Consider the following 19281-nt stretch of genomic DNA (forward strand, 5'->3'; position numbering starts at 1 on the left):
AATGATTTTGGTTGTTTAACCAATTGAGTTTCATTTGAAAAACTGAAAGAGATAAGGAAGAGTCTGATTATATACGGAGAAAACTGATTAAGATATGTGCCTGCACACGTAGTACTTTTTTTAAAATACATAAAATTTTAATTAAACACACATGTTTTTGAGCGAGATGGGATATAAAACTATGAATTTAAATGGGATTTTACAAAAATTTACATTAATTTTTTAAATATAGGCAATATTTAGAAAAATTTAGTGAAAATTTTCATTTACGCTATATCTATAATAGATTCTAATGGATATACTTCAATAATATTTATACAGTATATAAATAACATACTTACCGGTGTTCTGTAGCAAACGATTTGTTGCACTTATATTTTTTTTGAAATATTCCTAACTTAGTACAAAAACTAAAAAAAAAAAAAAAAAAAAACTCTTTTTTTCAAAATACTGTCAATAAAATCAATCAATAAATGCAAAGAGGTCAGATTTTGCTCTGCAGAACACAGCTAAAGATGAATAATAAAACATTTTGGCAAATTACATTTCAATATTCTAAATACATTTTGAGAAATGAACGTAATCGCAAGTGAAAGTAACGAAAAACAAAGTTTATCAGAAAATGCATTTAAAGATTTTAACACAGCACAAAAATATTTGTAGCCACTTTAAACCTTTAAAACTCGCCATATTTGTATGTTAGTCCCTCTTTTGCTCCATTTTTAACTAATTTTTACTTTCTTTTAGCTTTTATCTTTTTTTCTGGATAACTTTGTTGCTTGTAGAGATTGGCATTTCGATTTTTGAATTCGCTGTTTGTCCATTCCCATGTATCTTTCAAACATAATGGGATTAATTTCTATTTCTAGATGCCTGAAAACAGGTAAAAGTCCTAAATATCCTGGATTAAAAAAATAATACAGTAATATGCGCAAGTTTTCAGTTGGACAAAAGTTTCTTTAGGTAAAATAGTCCACAAAAGGTTATTAAAACTCTCTTTATTGTTCTGAGTCTTCCCATGTAGGGATTTTATCAGCAAATCCTTGTCACACAGTGAAAGATATGTTGCTTTTACAGCTTTCATACAGTTTAATAGTTAGAAAACAGCTGTTTAAACTTATTGTTTACATTAGTTAATTGAGATACTGCTGTACCTACCTAACTGATAAGCTTCCTTCCCAATTTGGTATTCCGACAGAGAGTACTCCATGGAGCGGTCCGAAGGTCTCTCACCCTTCTTCCTTTACTATTAGTTTCTCGTCAGGATTTCAGCTGGCCGTGCCTTTTGAGTGCCCCTTGCTGCACAGACCTTATAATCTTATAAACATGCATGCTTTCTCCGGGATTCGAACCTGGGCTCTTCGGTACCGCAGTCAGCGTCACTAACCATTAGCTCATCTGGGCGGCATCCACGTTAACATGAGGAAAACCCAAGATAATATCCATGCAACAGACCCATTTGTCAGGATTTGAACCCGGGTCGAACTACCTGGGTTTTCGAATTCGTGCGTTTTGCCGTAAATGGTTAAACAAACAAACCTCTTGGTGTACAATTTTATTTGTAGTTCACATCGAAGAAACAGTGGATTATTATTGGCTTTTTATACTATAGATGTTTGGTCCAGTAAAGAACCATATTTATTGTGTTTAGCTATATATTTATAATTTGCGATAAAAATATAAACATTTACTAAATAAAGTTTTCGAATATGCGCCTTTAAATCGCTACTGAAATTATTTCCGATACTGTCGATTAATCACAAATAAGTGAAGGGCTCTATTATTTGCTTCCATCTGCGTGAATCGAAGTGATTTTCCTTTTATGCAGTTTTCCTCTTCACAAAAAATCTTATGATATGCCTTATGAATCTTTGAACTTTTTCTCTTTATTTGATTGCAAAATGAAACAGCACAGCGAAAAAATGCAGACAGAAAGATATAAATTCGTATGAACTTAACTGTTAAACTGAACTAGAAACCAACAGATTTGCCACACTACAACCATTAATTAATAATTAATCCTTATGAGTAAGAAATAATTTCCTCTCGTATTCTTCATTTACAATGGACGATATGATTTTATCCATTAAGGAAATATTTTATCTAGTAATATTCTTTCGAGGTATCGATTAGCAATAGCAATTCAAAATAATAGCTACAAATGTATACGCAATTAAGATCACTTAATATTTCCGACTTTCTGACAGTCAAAATGATTTTGTTACGCAAACTATTGCATTATCCAAGATTCAATTTCTATAATTTTAAATAATAAATAGAACTTCAATAAATTCAAATGTATTAACGATATTACACTTATTTTTCTAAACTTCCTTTAATTAACTGTTATTTATGATTAAATAGTTATTAGTATAATTAGGATTTTACTACCGCAGTCATCAGTGGCCTATTTATTAAGTAAAGAGCTAATCTTAGCAAAACTTTTATCGACCACTCTCCTTATCCAAACACCTTTATTAATTTTGACAATTTTTAATGACTCTCGGGACGTGACACCCCTTGCGATAGCGCTCTGCTCGACTCCATAAATTTGTCTTTGGCAGTCGTTCCAGTTAAAGACTAATTAATCGCAAAATTTCTTGTTATTATATCTAGTAAGTGTAACATAATATTTTTGGATATTTTTTGCTTGCGCATTAATTTATCTTGCTAAAATAATTCTGTAATTATTAATTATTTTGTGAACGTAATTTTTTACCTCGAAGTTGTTAATAAATCCATTATTTATTTTTTCTAATTATAAAATACTGCAACTTTTGAAGTGGTTTGACTACTGAAAACGCCTTCTAACATTTTATAACAATTTCATTCCAACTTCTGCAAGAATTTTCCCATTTGTAATCAGTTTCATTTTTCATGCAATGTAGTATCAGAAAAATGTTCAAAAACTTTTAAATAAATATTTGTATTTGATTTATATATGTAATTTCATTTCAGTGAGAATAAATTTATTTATACTTTCTATGCCCAAAGGAAGGTAAGAAATGTTTTCAAATATTTCTTTTCACGTCAAAGACAACATCGTAAAATAAAAAATAACTTTTGAATGAACATAAAATGAAAAAAAATCCACATTCGCCTTTCCATCGAATTTTGTGACAGCAAGATCGCGGTAGAAACAATAATTCGTTGCTAGGCGACCGCGACAAATGGCGAATGATTCCTGGGTAAAAGATGATTCAAAATAGGGTAGAATCTGCGGTCGGCACTAAATCCTCGAACGCGCAGGGAGGTCACGTGATCGTCACTTCAAGCGTAAGTCGACGCCACAACGAAGCTCCGTCCAGCATCAACAACAACTTCGGTCGATGTAAACATGGTTCGCAACTTTTATTCGGAAATCTGGAAATAAATCTTTGTGAATATCTGTGAATATGTATGTTTAAACGATTTCGAGCATTATACAACTGAATGGCTTGGCTATGTTTCTCCGTATAAGAAAGTGAAAGAACAAATAGTGATAGTTTTTTAGGTCTGATATAGAAAATGTAGTGCACATAAAAAATCTTCAGTAAGATATTCTATTATCAGATATTTTTATATGATACGATTGATTTGTCAAGTTCACTGATTAAGCCAAATTTAGTCTAAAAATTTCTCTTTCAAAGAATATTCAGAATAAAACTGGGATTATGGTAACCTCAAAGATTAATAATTTAATTCAAAATGGAACTGTGTTTGAATTAAAAAAATATAAATAACCGTATTATCTGTTATTTTGTAATCAGACCTTAAAAATAGATTCTAAGTTTTTGAAAATACCAATCAACTGCATTTCCATATATTTGCTATTTTTTTCTCGTGTCACATCATTCATCATCATGGGCAAACTTGTGAATAAAATTTATATAGTTGCTACTAAACATCTGTGTGTTTTATTGGACTTATGGTGCTTGCATAATGACAGATAGTTGGCATGCCACCATTCATACTCAAGTATCTGACTCTCATATGACAGTTTATAATGATATCAACACAATTAAAAACTGAATTTCTTTGGTCCAGGCGAACTGGGAGGCTAAAGTGCAGAATCGCCCACTTATTCGTTTGTCGCTTTTTACAAGAGTAAGAAGAATTGGATTTTTGTCAATTTTCTTTGACTTTTTAAGTGAAAATAGGTCGATGTGTACATGGTTAAAGTCAAGGGAGTGCACAGTGCCATTTTTGTGCAATTCTGGGATGTTGTTTTTAAGTGAAAATAGGTCGATGTGTACATGGATACCGAGTATATGCAATTCTTAAAAACGCACCAAGCAGTGGACGATTCTGCACTTTCCCCAACTGGGATTTGTGGTTCCTCGCTTTCAAAATCAATTTAGTTTTATCCAGAATCTAGGCTCGTATTTTTTTTACCTAATTTTAAATAGTTTCCTTGCCCATTCAATAAAGTTAAAAAAAAGTAGACAGTTTCTATTCTCTGACTTTGCCGATCCAACAGATACATAAATCAGAAATTACAGAAAAAAAATGACAGTTCTTTATTGCAAGCTGAAATTAGGTGCATTTGAGTAAAAATTGTATTATATGATGCAATTAAAATATAAAATGAGCAAAATTCCACGCACACATCTTGTAAATACTATTTGCATCATTATCATATTTTTCAAACAAGAAACTCACAAGTGTTAAAAAAAATCATGCACAATGTTCCTATTAAGAATTTTATGCTCATTTGAATTTGAATGGAACGATGTCAGCTCTATGGGGACGTGCGTTATCGTCTATTAAAACAAAAGTAGGGCAAACTGCTGCAGCGTACAAATAAATTCTAAGTACAAAAATAGATTCTAAGTACAAAAATAAATTCTAAGTACAAAAATAGATTCTAAGTACAAAAATAGATTCTAAGTACAAAAATAGATTCTAAGTTTTTGAAAATACCAATCACTGTAAATGGTTCAATGGGTTCTAGGACTTCATCTCGATACCGGGCAGCCGTCAAAGAACCTCGTTTAAAGATGTGCAAGTCGGTGCGGTATCCTAATGAAATCCCTGCTCACACCATAATGCTTCCGCCTCGAAATGCGTGATGTTCAGTGATGTTTTGGGACTGATTGCGTGTTCGTTGTTCACGCCATATCCTTATACGCTTGTCATCTGGCTCTAGAGCAAATCTTGACTCATCAGTAAACATGAAATTGCCCTAGTCAGACACATTCCAATTGACATGTTCCCGGCACCACTGTAATTGTGCCCCTCTTGATTGGACGGATAGAGGAACACAAACTCGAGGTACACGGGCGTACAGTCCACTCATATGTAATCTTCGGCGAATAGTAGCTGCAGATATCGCCTTACCAATAGACGCTAAAACCATAGATGTAACACGTGTGGAGGTCGCTCAGCGATTCCGCTTGGCTACTATAGCAATATATCGATCTTCCGCGAGGGTTGTTACCCTTGGGCGACCGGCTACGGGCCTTCGGACAACTGTCTGTGTGGTTTGGAATTGTTTCCATAAACGTGAAATTGCAGAATGATGAACGCCGAAGAAAACAGCAACATCTGTGATCTACTGTAAAGAAAGAGAACATCTAGAAAAGAGCAACATCTGTGATCTTCAATGCGCCCCACAGCACGCCAGCGCTCAGAATCTTCCATTCGTCTTCCGGAAGTCATAGAAACACGTATGTTTTGAAAACAAATAGTACGAAAGTTTTAAACACCTTCTATCAGCACTTACAATCAACTTCTCTAACCCTTCATAAAGCTGGCTTCATAAACACCGCCTTTTTTGCATATTTCTAGACATGAAAGCGCGATTGGCTGTTACCTAACATATTTGCGTACTTCTAGCTACCTCTGCAGCGAATTACATCCTCTTCAATTCTGATTGGCTTCCGGAAATTAGCATTTTCCTCTCCGTGCTTAACTTTTGGACGTGAACGTAGATTAAGTATGCCAAACGCCTTTTACGTATGTGAAAGAAAAATGAGCTGCTCATTTGCACCTATTGCCCGCAGGCGGAAAAAGAGTTCTCACCGAAGTCAGTCGGTTGATGGTCGGGAAACGATAAGTAAGGGGTCCTAACAGGAGCAGTAAGTTTGTAAAGTTGAAAAGTCCATGCAGTAAATTAAAAAATTTTAGTCTCGAGGTTCGAACCCGGAATCCAAAAGTATCCAAGTCAGTCACTGAACTTTACTGCTGAGCTGATGTTGTTGCATCCCATTTCACACAGAATAGGAGAGTCTTCCACCAGGTGACTTATTTTGAATCGGCGAAGGCTATCAACATCTTTGCGGCTTCAAAATCCTGCTCGTAATTTTTCTATGGGAGATGTAGCTAACTGAATTTTGGAAATGTACTTGATGATGTTTTCTAGGAGATAGTAAATTTTTCCTTAGAATATCCAACTGATGGCTTCATCAAATAAGGTAGAGGTTTTTTGGAATTTTGGGTAAAGTTTTCTTGTCCGATTCTTTTACTTTCTCACTGCATACAGTCTTTTTCGTGTTTGCAATAGGTTTCTCTTCTGTTTTCGACAGATTAGGGAATTCTTTACTGTTAAGAACAGGAGGGCAAGTCTTTTCTTGCGTTTCTTTTCGGGGAAATTTCTCTTAGTATGCATTGCATCCTCTCTAACTACTTACATGTTCTTTGCCGCAGAAAATGCATGTCGGTTTTTCGTCAGGTTTTTTTGGGCATGAGCTGGTTCTGTGGTCTTTCCCGCATTTGCAACAGTGTTCTTGATATTGGCAGCGGCGCTGCTTATATCCGTAGGCCTGGTAGCAGTAGCACTGCGTTGGCCGTTTCTTGGGACAGAATTTCTCAATAGGAATGTTGATACTGAACATATTATTCAGGTTGAAGATAACATTACCTTCTTTATTTTTCTTGAGTTCGGGAAATAAAATTGGTAGTTTTTCAATGGTTCCTCGTCTGAATCTTGTGAATTGCTTCACCTTTATGATCGGGAATTTCCTTCTCTCCAGGTCGTTATAAATACTTCTTCCGATACAGTTTCAAGCATATTTTTCATTACTGCTTTTACGTTGCGATTATTTAAGAGTCGATAGGTATGGTAAGGGATATTCATTGCATTTAGCGACTTTGTCATGACTCTGAAGTCAGCAGAGTTCTTTACATAGACGTAAATTGAGTTAGTTTTCACATTAGCTTTGTATTCCTCTGAGCAAATTTGTTGAAAAAGGTCCGTCTATTTCTAACCAATCCGTGGATTGTTGCCGGAACACAATGGGCGGGTGCGTTTCGTTCAGAACGGCTCCTCCTGCATCATAAACATCCCTGGCGTTTTCGAGACTTCTAAATTTATTCTCACGCGTAACATCCATCGGCTCTGGAATAACCGGGGTTTTTACAGAAATGATGGTCGGGAAACGATAAGTAAGGGAAGCAGTAAGTTTCAGGAGCAGTAAGTTTGAAAAGTTGAAAAGTCCATGCATAAGCAGTAAATTAAAAAATTCCAGTCGCGAGGCTCGAAGCCGGCATCCAGAAGTATCCAAGTCAGTCACTGATCTTTACCGCTGAGCTGATCTTGTTGCATCACGTTTCACACAGGATAGGGAAGTCTTTCGTTACGTGACTTAGTTGGAATCGGCGAAGGCTATCAACATCTTTGCGGCTTCAAATACTGCTCGTAATTTTTCTATGGAAGATTTAGCTAACCGAATCTTGGAAATGTACTTGATGATGTCTTGATTGTTTGGGAATTATCAATTCATTTTCCATGGCACTTCGTTGAATCGTTTCTCTTTTGTCTATTTTGGGTTTCTTGGGAACTGTGGAGTCCTCGACTGGTTTCTTGTTCTTGTCCGAGAATCCATTAAGAACAAAGTCAATTCCGTCGCATTTGATGATCTGAATGAGTTCGTTATTTATTTCTTCTGAAGTCTTTTTTTTCTTTCCAGGGACCGTTTGCTTGAGTCTTTCTTCATCCGACATTGTCTTTCATGAAGTCTTTTTTCTGAAGTCTATATTTTCCTTTCTTGGCTTTGGCTGGATTTTTTAGGAACTCTTCTCTTCTCGAAAACACTGGCTGGGATTTTGCAGAAATCTTTGACTCGGGATAATCGCTTATATCAGCATCATCTTTTGAATCCGGAGTCCTAAAAGAGGACATTTTAGTGTGACCGTAAGGTGACACTACAGACATTACGCGCAATCGAATGACTGAGTAAGTTAAATGTAAAGCTCCATTCAGACGGTGGCATAAATGCCACAGAGGCTTAGTCATAAGGCAAAAATGCGGAAGTTCCGTTCACACCTGCGAGACAGCGTATAAGCCGTAGCCAATTACAGAAGCTAAATTTGAGCATGCCTGGATGTGTCTACAGCTTTCCCGCTCTGTTTTCCCGTTCAGGTTTCGCACGTTTGCTCTGATTGGTCGACTGTTATATCAAGTTGGCATAAAATTGGAAACTTCGAACTTTATGCCAAAGCCTTTAGCTTTTGTGACGTAGCAAGGTCTGGTTACCTAGCAACAAAGCTCGGCTGAAACCAGTTATGCCATTTATGCCCTCATCTGAACAGAGCCTAACAGAAATTTCTTTCCATATGAAAAAAAAAAAAAAAAAAAAAAAAGAATTTTTAAATACTATAAATAGGCCAAAAAATAAACATTTAGAACTATCTGGATTAAGAATTACTGATGTTACTTTAAATTAATACTGTAGGTTTTCTGTAGCATGCATTTAACTTTATTTAATCAGAAGTTTAAATTTATAATGATGAATAATTAACTAATAAAAGAAAGTACCGGAACTCTCGTATTATCTGTGGCTGTGGTCGGAAATACAGTTTCATATGAAAAACAGAGAAGCAGCTTAGTCGGGTTCCGGTTGAATTTAAGCCTTGAATAAACAGTATATTATATTATTCCAAAGAAGACAGAAGAAAAAAAGACCATTCATTTTGCAAAACATCAGTGAAAAAAAGATAACGCGGTAAAGTGCCGTTATCAAAATAGAAAGAATGTTAGAAACAAGAGCAAAGTATGAAAGTTAATGGTGGTTGCTTCATCCTTTCGTTCAAAATGGCGTTTCGTCTAATTTTTTCTTCTCTTGCCACTTGTGGAACGATATCTTTTCACCATTTCCCCCTCCGCCTTCTTAATCTCAACATCACATGCAAGATGGGGAAAGGAAGATGAGCTTGGTTTATTCGATTATAGCACAGCACTCTAAGGCTACCTGTCTAAAGGAATGGATCTTCTACGGGAAACTGGCTAATAACGACATTACATTTGGGGAAAACCATGAAAATGCCCATGCAGTCAGCCCATTCGCCTGGAATCAAACTCAAGTCGAACTACTAATGATCAAAGAAATTCTGCTCGGCCGCTGGTGCGCTTTCGGGAGGGAGGCGAAATGGGAGTTTTTCTTTATCTCTGTCTGACCTTTCATTTCTTACCTCTTTAATCTCTTAACTCCTAATTCTATTTCTACATCACTAGTATATATTGACATCTATAATAATTAGTGAGGATCCACCAGCGGCCGAACGGTAAAATTGCTGAATACTGGTAGTTCTGACTTGGGCTTGAATCCAGGCGAACGGCTGGTTGCATGGACGTTTTCGTGATTTTCCTCATGTTTAACGTGTATGCGAGTTAGTTTCTCTTAGAAAGCCCTCCCCGAAGGCATCCCTACCGTTATGCAAACGGTCCTAGTGTGCTTTACCAAAATAAACTAAACAAAACAATTATTAGAGAGCTATTTTTTTATGTGAATTTCGATTCATGATTATTAAAATTTCTTTCTTAGCTTTTTTTTAATATATTTTAAAATCTTAATTTAGGTATTTAATTATTTCCATGCTATAGACAATTTTAAATAACAAACAATATAAACAAAAGCGTCTACTCCTTACGGTATTAAATAAATATAATAACAGCATCATTTTCATAAATTAAACTTCCACATACATAAAATAATGCTTATTTTTACTCAATAATAAGACATTACTTTTATTTCGCATCTTCTCACTTTTTAATGTGGAACGCAATTAGTTGCAGGGTAACATTTTGGGAATGGTTATTTTAGATACTAACCGAGGGAGAAGATTGAATTATTTAACTAGAGCAATGTAACACCTTTTTGAACATCGCAATTAAATCACGCAAAGAAAAAAAAAAAAAATTGTTATACGAATACAATTATTTTGTTTAAAACTCTAAACGATAAATTAAGACTTGAAGAATTTGTTTCGATCTGTCTGAGTTTAAGCAAAAATATCTTTAAAATCCCTGCTTTGGAAAAATTTACATATTTTCAAGCAGACTAACTTCTTAACCAAAGGACTCACTACACGTAATTTTCTGTATATATTTAATAATGAGGAGATGAATCAATTTCCGATAAAGTAAATTTCATGAAGACAACCCTCATGCTAGTTTTAGAGTTTTCATATGCCCTGCAATTAAACAAACTCAGCTCAATCAAACATATGATAATCTAATTACAATTCAATTTTTTTATTAAATATCGAATCAGATTCGCATTCGTCTTCTCAGTTATTACGGAATTATTTCTTTATCCCTTAAGTACGTATAGACCATTAAAAATATTTCGCTGTTAATCTATTATTAAAAACCAATATGGTAAATACATGCTTATATAATAAATTCAAATAATAATTCGCAAGACACGTGATGAATAACGCTGTAACAATAAAACTGCCTTAAAATTTAAACTACTCCGTTGCATCTGGAATCATATAGAAATGAATTTAAAAGCTATTGTTTCATAGAAAATTCATCAGAAACAGAAGTTTAACCTCAGTAGAAAATTTCACCTTTGATATTTTCAAAACATTCATCATTATTAATATAATACGTAAATTTGTAATAAATGAGTTGAACAAACATCGTATAATCCTACTTTATCTCGAAAAGTCATAAAAATGCTTTATATAAGCTGGTTGTTATCAAATAACTTAAAATTTTAAAATATTGCATATGTTTACAGAGTTCAGTCATAATCATATCAATGCATAATAATACGATATAGAATAATGTTATTTACGCCGTACTGTTGTGCAGAATATGTTATGTAAAGAAGGTACCAGATAACCGAGCAGATACACCCGCTGGACCTAATCCGGCCCCGTTCAATCGGCATATTTATCCCTGCTAATAATATTTTGCTCCTCCATTTACCAAGACCTCTCCTTTACATACCACATGGCCCAAACAATTTAGTTTATTTTAATTTTGGGGGGAAAATTAAATCCTTTTTTATTTCTTAACTAGCTCTTAAATTCATTACCAGACTTATCTTAACTATTACTTTAAATTGCAACTCTAAATTAAATATTAATTATTAAATCTCTAAATCAAATATTAATTCTTAAATCTTATTTTAATCTAAATTATCTCTAAGTATTTTTCGAAACGCAACGTTTCTATTAGATTACTTTACTTAATTATTCTTATTCCACGTAAAGAATCTCTTTCATTTAGCCAAGAATGGCCTTGAAAAGAACTTTGCTTATCTCTTCCACTTTTTTTGCAGAATCAGAGCTTTCCCCCCTCCCCCCCGTGTTCTTTCTTTCTACCCAGCAATCCAGTTCACGAAGGCATTAGCGAACTTCGCCCAAGGCGTTGTCTTCTGGCGTACCTTTGAAAATAAATGCAATTACCTCCACAACTTCGTTAAGAAAAACTGAATAATTAAGAGATAAGCATAGCTGAAGTAAAAGAACGAGGACCGTCAGGGGTTTAAATGCAAGAGATGGATTAGAAGTCCACTGAAGGGACGAAAACTTCCGTCATCTTTCAACTTCGCTTAGGAAGGGATCAAAGACCTCTGCCACAGTGATAAGAAAGAGAACGAGGTATGTTGCCATGACAATCTTGCCCGAGGCTTGGAGAATTCTCCTGCCTCACCCTCTTTTCGGTCGCCGCTTTTTCGGATGGCCCAGACTGCTTTTTTCTTGGATTGGATCATTTCTATTCTTCTGGCTTCAGCTACTAATGACGGAATTATCTACAAGTTTATGCGGCTTGGTTTTTCGGCTCATCTCATTAAAATTATTAACTCGTACTTGACCGAACGCAGTTTCCGCGTGCGAGTTAACCACGAATTCTCCTCTCCCCGTCCAATCTATGCCGGCGTAGCTCAAGGTAGTCTCCTTGGACCTTCGATCTTTAACCTTTATGTAAATGATATTCTTAAGGCCCCAAATATCGATCTTGCATTATACGCAGACGATACAGCCATCATTTCACAACATCCCAACACCCTCCAGGTAATCTCCGAATTACAGAGTTACCTTTCGGCCTTAGAACTCTGGCTCGGTCTGTATAAAATCAAAATTAATGTCGCAAAATGTGCTGCCACTATGTTCATCCGAAGAAATATCCCAAGTTTACCTAATTGTAATCCTCTTCGGTGAACCCATTCCCTGGGTTTCTTCTTATAAATATCTAGGTGTTTTACTAGATTCAAAATTAACTTGGCAGCCTCACATTCGCAAAATCATAGCGAGTGCAACAGCTGTCAAAACCACCTTACGCTCCTTTTTCGCTGCAAATAGCGACCTGTCACTTGATAACAAAATCCTGCTCTACAAATCTATGATAAGGCCTGTTCTTACATACGCGTGTCTCATCTGGGGCCCATCTGCACTGACTAACAGAAAACATGTTCAAATTTTTCAATCCAAATTGCTTCGGCAAATATTAAAAGCTCCGTGGTTCATACGGAACGAAGAGATTCATAATGACCTCAAAATTATGCCCATTAATCGCTTTATACAGCGACTTTCGGAAACATTTTTCAAAAATATTCAACATGTTGCTAATCCTGTGCTTCATATGCTACCCGTATATGATCCTGCTGTTGCTTCTTCCCGGAAAAGACCCCGAGCGGTTCTTAACCCGGAATATTTAGCTCTCCCATATAAACGGGCTAGGTATGAGCACACTGACGGCCATGTGAATAACTACCTCTCGTTCCTTAATCTCCTCGCCTCTAAAGTTCTTTAATGCACACAGCATTAACCTGAGGAACCCGCTTTAACATTTCTTTAATAAGAAACATCACAGCCTAAAAGGACTGACTTAAATTATTTTAACTTTTCTGAAAAGCTTTTAACTGATAAAGATTTCAAAATACTTTCTACCTTTAAGAAGGAATTCTTTCAGGCGTTTAACAACGTCATTTTCGGCCTTTAAATACCGCATTGAATAGCGGTCAAAAACGAAACTTCTCCCTCCCAGCTGATCACTGGCAGAACTACTTTTTCGACCTGTAACCAGGTTCCCCCCTCCCTCCCACCCCTGAAGAACGCGCATCGGAAACGATTGCTCTCCCCTGCGTATTCTTCGCTTCTGACGTATGCAAAACACGATTATCAAGGTTCAAGGAAACTTCACCTTTTATTTATCTAGTCAAAATTTTATAATGACTGCCCCTATCTAAATTATTCTGGCCCTTTTTTCGGCACAAAATTAAGACCTTCTGAGTTTTTTTGCCTTTTTTTTTTTTTTTTTTTTTGTCTCACTGTGAAGGCACTTATTCCAAGTCATTCGGCTTCTCAAAATTTTTACCCTATTAGACAATCCCCTCTTTTTGATGATCTAAATTCCTTTGAAGATGTGGAGGTAAAGGCGTAATTGCCTATGAACTCCGTAAATTGCACTTCCTTGATCCTTCATCCTTCAGCTACTAAGAGCTCTTACCAGTAAATAATCTTTAAACCATAGGCCATTAAGGTTGTAAAATCAAAAGGTGTGTTGGAAAACACACCGCGCCCAAGAGCGAGATCAATAAATGAGAGAACTCATAATCTAAGTTTGCTAAAATGCATATCATGGGAAGCGTAGCTATATCAATGGCGGCGAGAGGCGAAATGAAAGAATTGGCATCTGGGAGAGTCAAGAAGAGCAAATCACATGATCAGCATTCTGTCAGAGTTTATAAATTGATGTTTTTAGAAATAAATAAAGTACAAATATAGTAAAACATAACAAAATATGTTGAGAATAAAAGTCCTAAGTCTTTTGAAATACATGAAAACTTCTTAATATGCGATAAACTCATGGAAAAAATAATATAGTAAAAAAATGACTGTATAGTACAAAAATGAGGTCATGTGGCTCGCTGGGGCCAATGAGATGAGAGTAAGCGCTTGGTGAAGACCGTGAACTTTTATTTTTTCACACACGATACGAAATAAAGAAAAAATAAATAAATAAATAAATAAATCTTGGTTAAATAATAAATACGAAAGTTCATCAAAACGATGAAAAATGAAATTCTAACATTGTAAAAGTAATTAAGACACAATAACACGCCGAATAAATACTAATTCAGAAGTCAAACAACAAAAATCAGCGTTATTTGTGAAAATTTTGTGAATATAACGCTGATTTTTGTTGTTTGACTTCTGAATTGTAAAAGTAATTTGCTTCCTGAATAATAATAAGAATAAGTGGAATCCAGTAATGCAATTTTGAAAACGTTCATGTTCCTTGATAAATAAATGACTAGTAAAAATAAAATATGTACATTTAGAGTTGTGGTGGATCGTTCGAGGTCTTTTCACTACGTGCTCAGTCGTAGGATCGTAATCAGTAAGCGTTTTAATAGCTTCATAGGGAGAATTTCTCATATCTTCAAAAAAGTTGTGCGCAGAAATTAATATTTGGTCATGAATAGGATTTACATCCACGTCTTTATGGATTTGAGAATTTCTTACGAACCAGGGTGCATTTACAATACTTCGTAAGATTTTATTTTGAAGAACATTTAATTTTTGTCTGTCTATTTTTCGCGCAATAGCCCAGGCAGGAACTGCATAGAGAATAATTGGGCGAATAAGTGAGATGTAGAGATTTTTCTTTACGGTGGTTTAACTTAGAGTTTCTTCCGATTAAAGAGTAGAGAGCGATGAAAGCAGCGTTAGCCTTGTTAGTAACATACTGTACATGTTCTTTGAAATTAAGGGATTTGTCAATGTAGACGCCTAAATATTTATAGGAGTCTGCAACAGGAATTTCTTGATTATTAAGACGGATATTGATATTCACTTGAACATTTTTCTTGTATCTGCGGTAGAGAACTACCCAGCATTTTTCAGTGTTCAGTTTGATTTTCCAGTCTTGGCAAAATTTATTAATAATGTTGACTTGGAGTTGAAGTTTCTCTAGGGCGTTATTTGGGCTTCTAGAACTGGTGAGAATGACTGTATAGTCGGCATATTTGAGAATGGTTGAATGAAATGGCAGAGGCATATCATTTATGAATATTGAAAAGAGCTTCGGACCTAAAACACTGCCTAAAACACTGCCCGCTGTAAATCACTTTTTTAGCTTCACCACAGCGTATTTGAAAGGTACGGCGCTTAAAATATGAGTGCATAGGCTTAAAAATTTGGTAGAAGGAAGTTAGAAAGCTTATGAAGTAAGCCAGCATGCCACACTCGATCGAAAGCTTTTTTCAAAATCGAGGAAGCATGCCGCTACGCCGTTCTTCTTTGTGAATTCTTAGGCGATAAATTCAACTAGATTTAGAATCCGATATGTGGTACTGTGTCCTTTGCGGAAACCAAATTGATGCTTGTCTATAAGATCAAGGCGTTCTAGATGACTACTGAGCCGAGCACTGAGTACTCGCTCGTAAACTTTCCCAAGTGCTGGCAGAAGACTGATAGGTCAGTAGTTTTTAGCAAATTTTGGATCTTTTCCTGGTTTGGGGATGGTAACTATGATCGAGTGTTTCCATTGAGAAGGAAAGTAACTAAATCTGATACAAGCATTAAAGGTATTTGTAATTAAGACAATGCATTTTCTCGGTAAAGCTTGAAGCGCTTCATTAGAAATCATATCATATCGCTTAGCTTTGCGTTTCTTTAATTTTTTGATAATTTGCTGTACTTCACTCAGAGAGGCAGTCGGGAAAAAATTATTGCTAGGATTGCTAAGGATGCTATTAACAGAATAATTTATATAATTTTCGTGGTCTGAGTTAGTATTATCATGTTTTTTAAAGCTGATATGCGGAAGTGTCTACACGTCCAACGTCGGACGTCGGACGGTTAGCTCATACCCGGCAAAAATGCTAAAGGCCCGACTAGTTGCGCAGATACATCTGCGCATTAGCATACTTTCAATGTGCCATGCCAATCTAGACCCATTTTGTTTTCGAACGTGGTCGGTGATGTCGTGGCGACTGGTGAGTATTCGAGGGATGTGTATTGTTCCTAGCTTTAAGGTGAAATTAAAATTGTTATGCTTTTTCCACATAAATGAATAGTTTTTAATTATTTATTTTAATGTGTATTCAATTTTTCTTACAGAATGGTGAATTGTTTTCTGACTTTTTGGATGTATTAGGTAAGTAAGAATTATTTTTGGTATTGTAAATATTTAATAATTTCGAATACAAAAATATTGGTTTAATCCTAGTATGCGGTACACACGGGATTATTTATTAACTTTTTAATTTATCACTTTGTGTGTGCAGTTAAGAAAAATTCGTGTTTATATACTTATTCACCCATTTTTCTTATTAAATTTGCTTAAATAGTGCGAAATGTAATATATTCTTGTATATGTGTGCTGAGCAAATATGCGCATTTTTCTTTGTTTGCTTTGATATCAGATGAACAGTAATGTTAAATATGTGGCTGAGCAAATACACAAAATGTTCACTAAATCAGCAAATAGTTTAATTATCTACTCAACTTCTACCAATTATTGGAAATCAGCTTTCATAATGCTTAGCCAGAAACATTAGCATTGTATCCTCAGCCGAGGCAGAGCGTGTAATATTAAAATCAGAAGCCTAACATTGTATGTTCTTTCCTTGTAAGCAATTCTAATATTCATTTTCTGTTATTTGTAGCGAACATAATTAACAAATATGCAAAATTACAAAAAAAAAAAAAAAAAAAAAATTGCAAAAGATGTAGTGGCTTTTGCTGCGCTTATTTTGTCGTTCTTAATCTAAATAAGTTAATTTTGCATGTTCACTTGCCTATATGATTGCTGCATTTGTATAGCGTCATAAAGGGACTGTTAACTTTGACTGAAGATGGAAGAAAGGTAGACGAGATCATTGAATAGCCCCCTCCCCCCCCCAAGAAAAGTTCTGAATTAGACTCTGCAGTCTGCCAGCAAATGGTAGTACAGGATTGCGATTGCAGCAGTTATGACTTTCCGTTTTTATAAGATAGTGTGGCAAGAGATTTCGCCATCTCTTGTTAAATATTATAGTTGCATTTTGGGGTAGTACAGGAAGTTATGCATGTAGTTCATTGCAGGACAATTCACCCACCAGCGACCGAGCGGTAATGTCGCTGAACACTGGTAGCTCGGTCCGAGGTTCGAATTCTGCGAATGGGCTGGCTGCATTGGCATTTTCTTGGTTTTCCCTACGTGTAACGTGTATACGAGCCAGTTCCCTTAGAAAGTCCTTCACGAAGGCATCCCTCCCTTTAGGCAGATAGCCCTAGTGTGCTTTGCCATAATTAAACAAACAAAACCATTACAGGACAATTCACAATAATGTTGGTGTAGTGTATAAGTCAGTGTAGACATGCCTAATGTCATCATTTGTCTCCCAACTGCGGAGTGCAAGGCAAAACAAAAGTCCCATTGCAGGGTGCAAGAATATTTTGTGGCATATTTTTTCTTTTCTTTTTTTTTTTTTTTTAACTAATTTTATGATATGCACAAATAATTTAATTTCAGAAGGATGCTGTTACAGTAAGAACGTAACAAATGCAAAGTAATCAGGAATAAATTACAAGTAACTTTCACAGTGTTATTTCTTTAACATAAAGCTGCTATCCACTAAGAATGCATATTAATATTACAATATCTAATAAAATATCTTCATTAGATATTCATTTTTCTACTTGCCTGTAACTTTAAACTCTGTTTTTATTGTTGTCTCTACTACTCTTTAGGCCATAAATAATGTCAGTTCGTGTTCGCTTTACTGTAATTGGTCAGTTCTTGAGTGAAGCTGGCATAAAGTTCAAAAGTTTCGAGGAAGAGGTTTGGGGTGACCTTTGCAGGTATTTACTTTGTAAGCAAGACAGAAACGATCACTACATGGACGAATCCATTTTAAACTACAGTAGAGCTTGTTCTGTGAATGTATTGAGAAAGTGGAAAATTATGTAACTGTTTAAAAAAATTTTTAGCACTGTTACAGGTAGCAGTAATACACTAATCCACCATTGGCAGGTCTTGGGTCTATGGGTGCAGGCCTATGACAAAGCAAAATGCATTTTAATGAAAGATACATCATCTTGACAACTTAAGGTAAGAGTCATCCGCAGTGCAATAAAGACCATGCTCGTTCTGTTTCGGCATTCGTAAAATGTTCATCACATATTCACTTGCAAAAGCCACATGAAATGAGCACGCTGCTGACAATGGTTTCTGCATTTCATGATGGTTGTGACATAGTTTTGCGTATTTTATAGCATTGCCATTTGTAATTATTTTATTTCATTTTATACTATGTCTTCTTTAATCTCTGCGATTTGCTTTAAAAATTTGTTTTCATGTGTGTTAAGTAATCTTTGTATTGATGTTCCTTTAACAAAGTAAAAATATGCATCAGAAGATTGTATAGTTGATTAATGCCATATATTTTGTTAAATTTCATAAGATTGGATGAAATTATGTCATTAATTAATCACAATCGTGTATAAAGTTGCTAAAGTTGCCAGCTGGAATGTTCTCTGGAGCAGAATTTTGAACTTTCTTTTCTGTTCCGAGGGCAAACTTGCTAGCAAATCCAATCTATGTAATTATGTAATAACAATCCCTTAACTGCTGTGGTGCTCATTTGGGTATCATATTCGTTAACTGGCCTAATAACACCATCTATTTGTCTCGGAGAAAGAAAGGACATTGAAGTCTTCCTCTGAATGCCGTTTGTAGAAAAAAAACTGAAAGTGATCACCTGTCTGCTCTATGTTGAGCACATGTTCAATTTCCCATTCCACTCACTTCTTATCACAAAAGCGAAACGCGAGTTTTTAAAACAGATTAGACGCAGTGGATCGAGGCTGATTTTGGTCGTGGTGTTCTTTAGTATTATTGGTGACTGTTGATTACAAAAATACTTTTTTTTTTGGTCAGTGTAATTTGTATGGACACAAATAAAATGTTTGCTGAAATTCTACTCAATATCAGCAAACATTTTATGATTGCACTGTACAGGAATATGATTGAGAAAAGTTTCTGTCTTTGAAAGAACTTAAAGATATCATGTATTCCCAGAACTTCTAGAATTCTGCCTTCGATGTTTGGTTCATTAGATTGCGGCAAAGCGCTCG

General features: G+C 35.3%; 1 protein-coding gene across 4 annotated transcripts in view; it reads right to left on the reverse strand.

The window, feature by feature from the left end:
• The window catches only part of LOC118202924 (uncharacterized), a 172448-nt gene that overhangs the window by 103616 nt on the left and 49551 nt on the right, over nt 1–19281 (reverse strand). The gene's annotated exons all lie outside the window — the stretch shown is intronic.

This window comes from Stegodyphus dumicola, chromosome X1 (genome assembly GCF_044657685.1).
Source record: "Stegodyphus dumicola isolate Sdum_Otavi_A_Nest chromosome X1, ASM4465768v1".
Taxonomy (NCBI): domain Eukaryota; kingdom Metazoa; phylum Arthropoda; class Arachnida; order Araneae; family Eresidae; genus Stegodyphus; species Stegodyphus dumicola.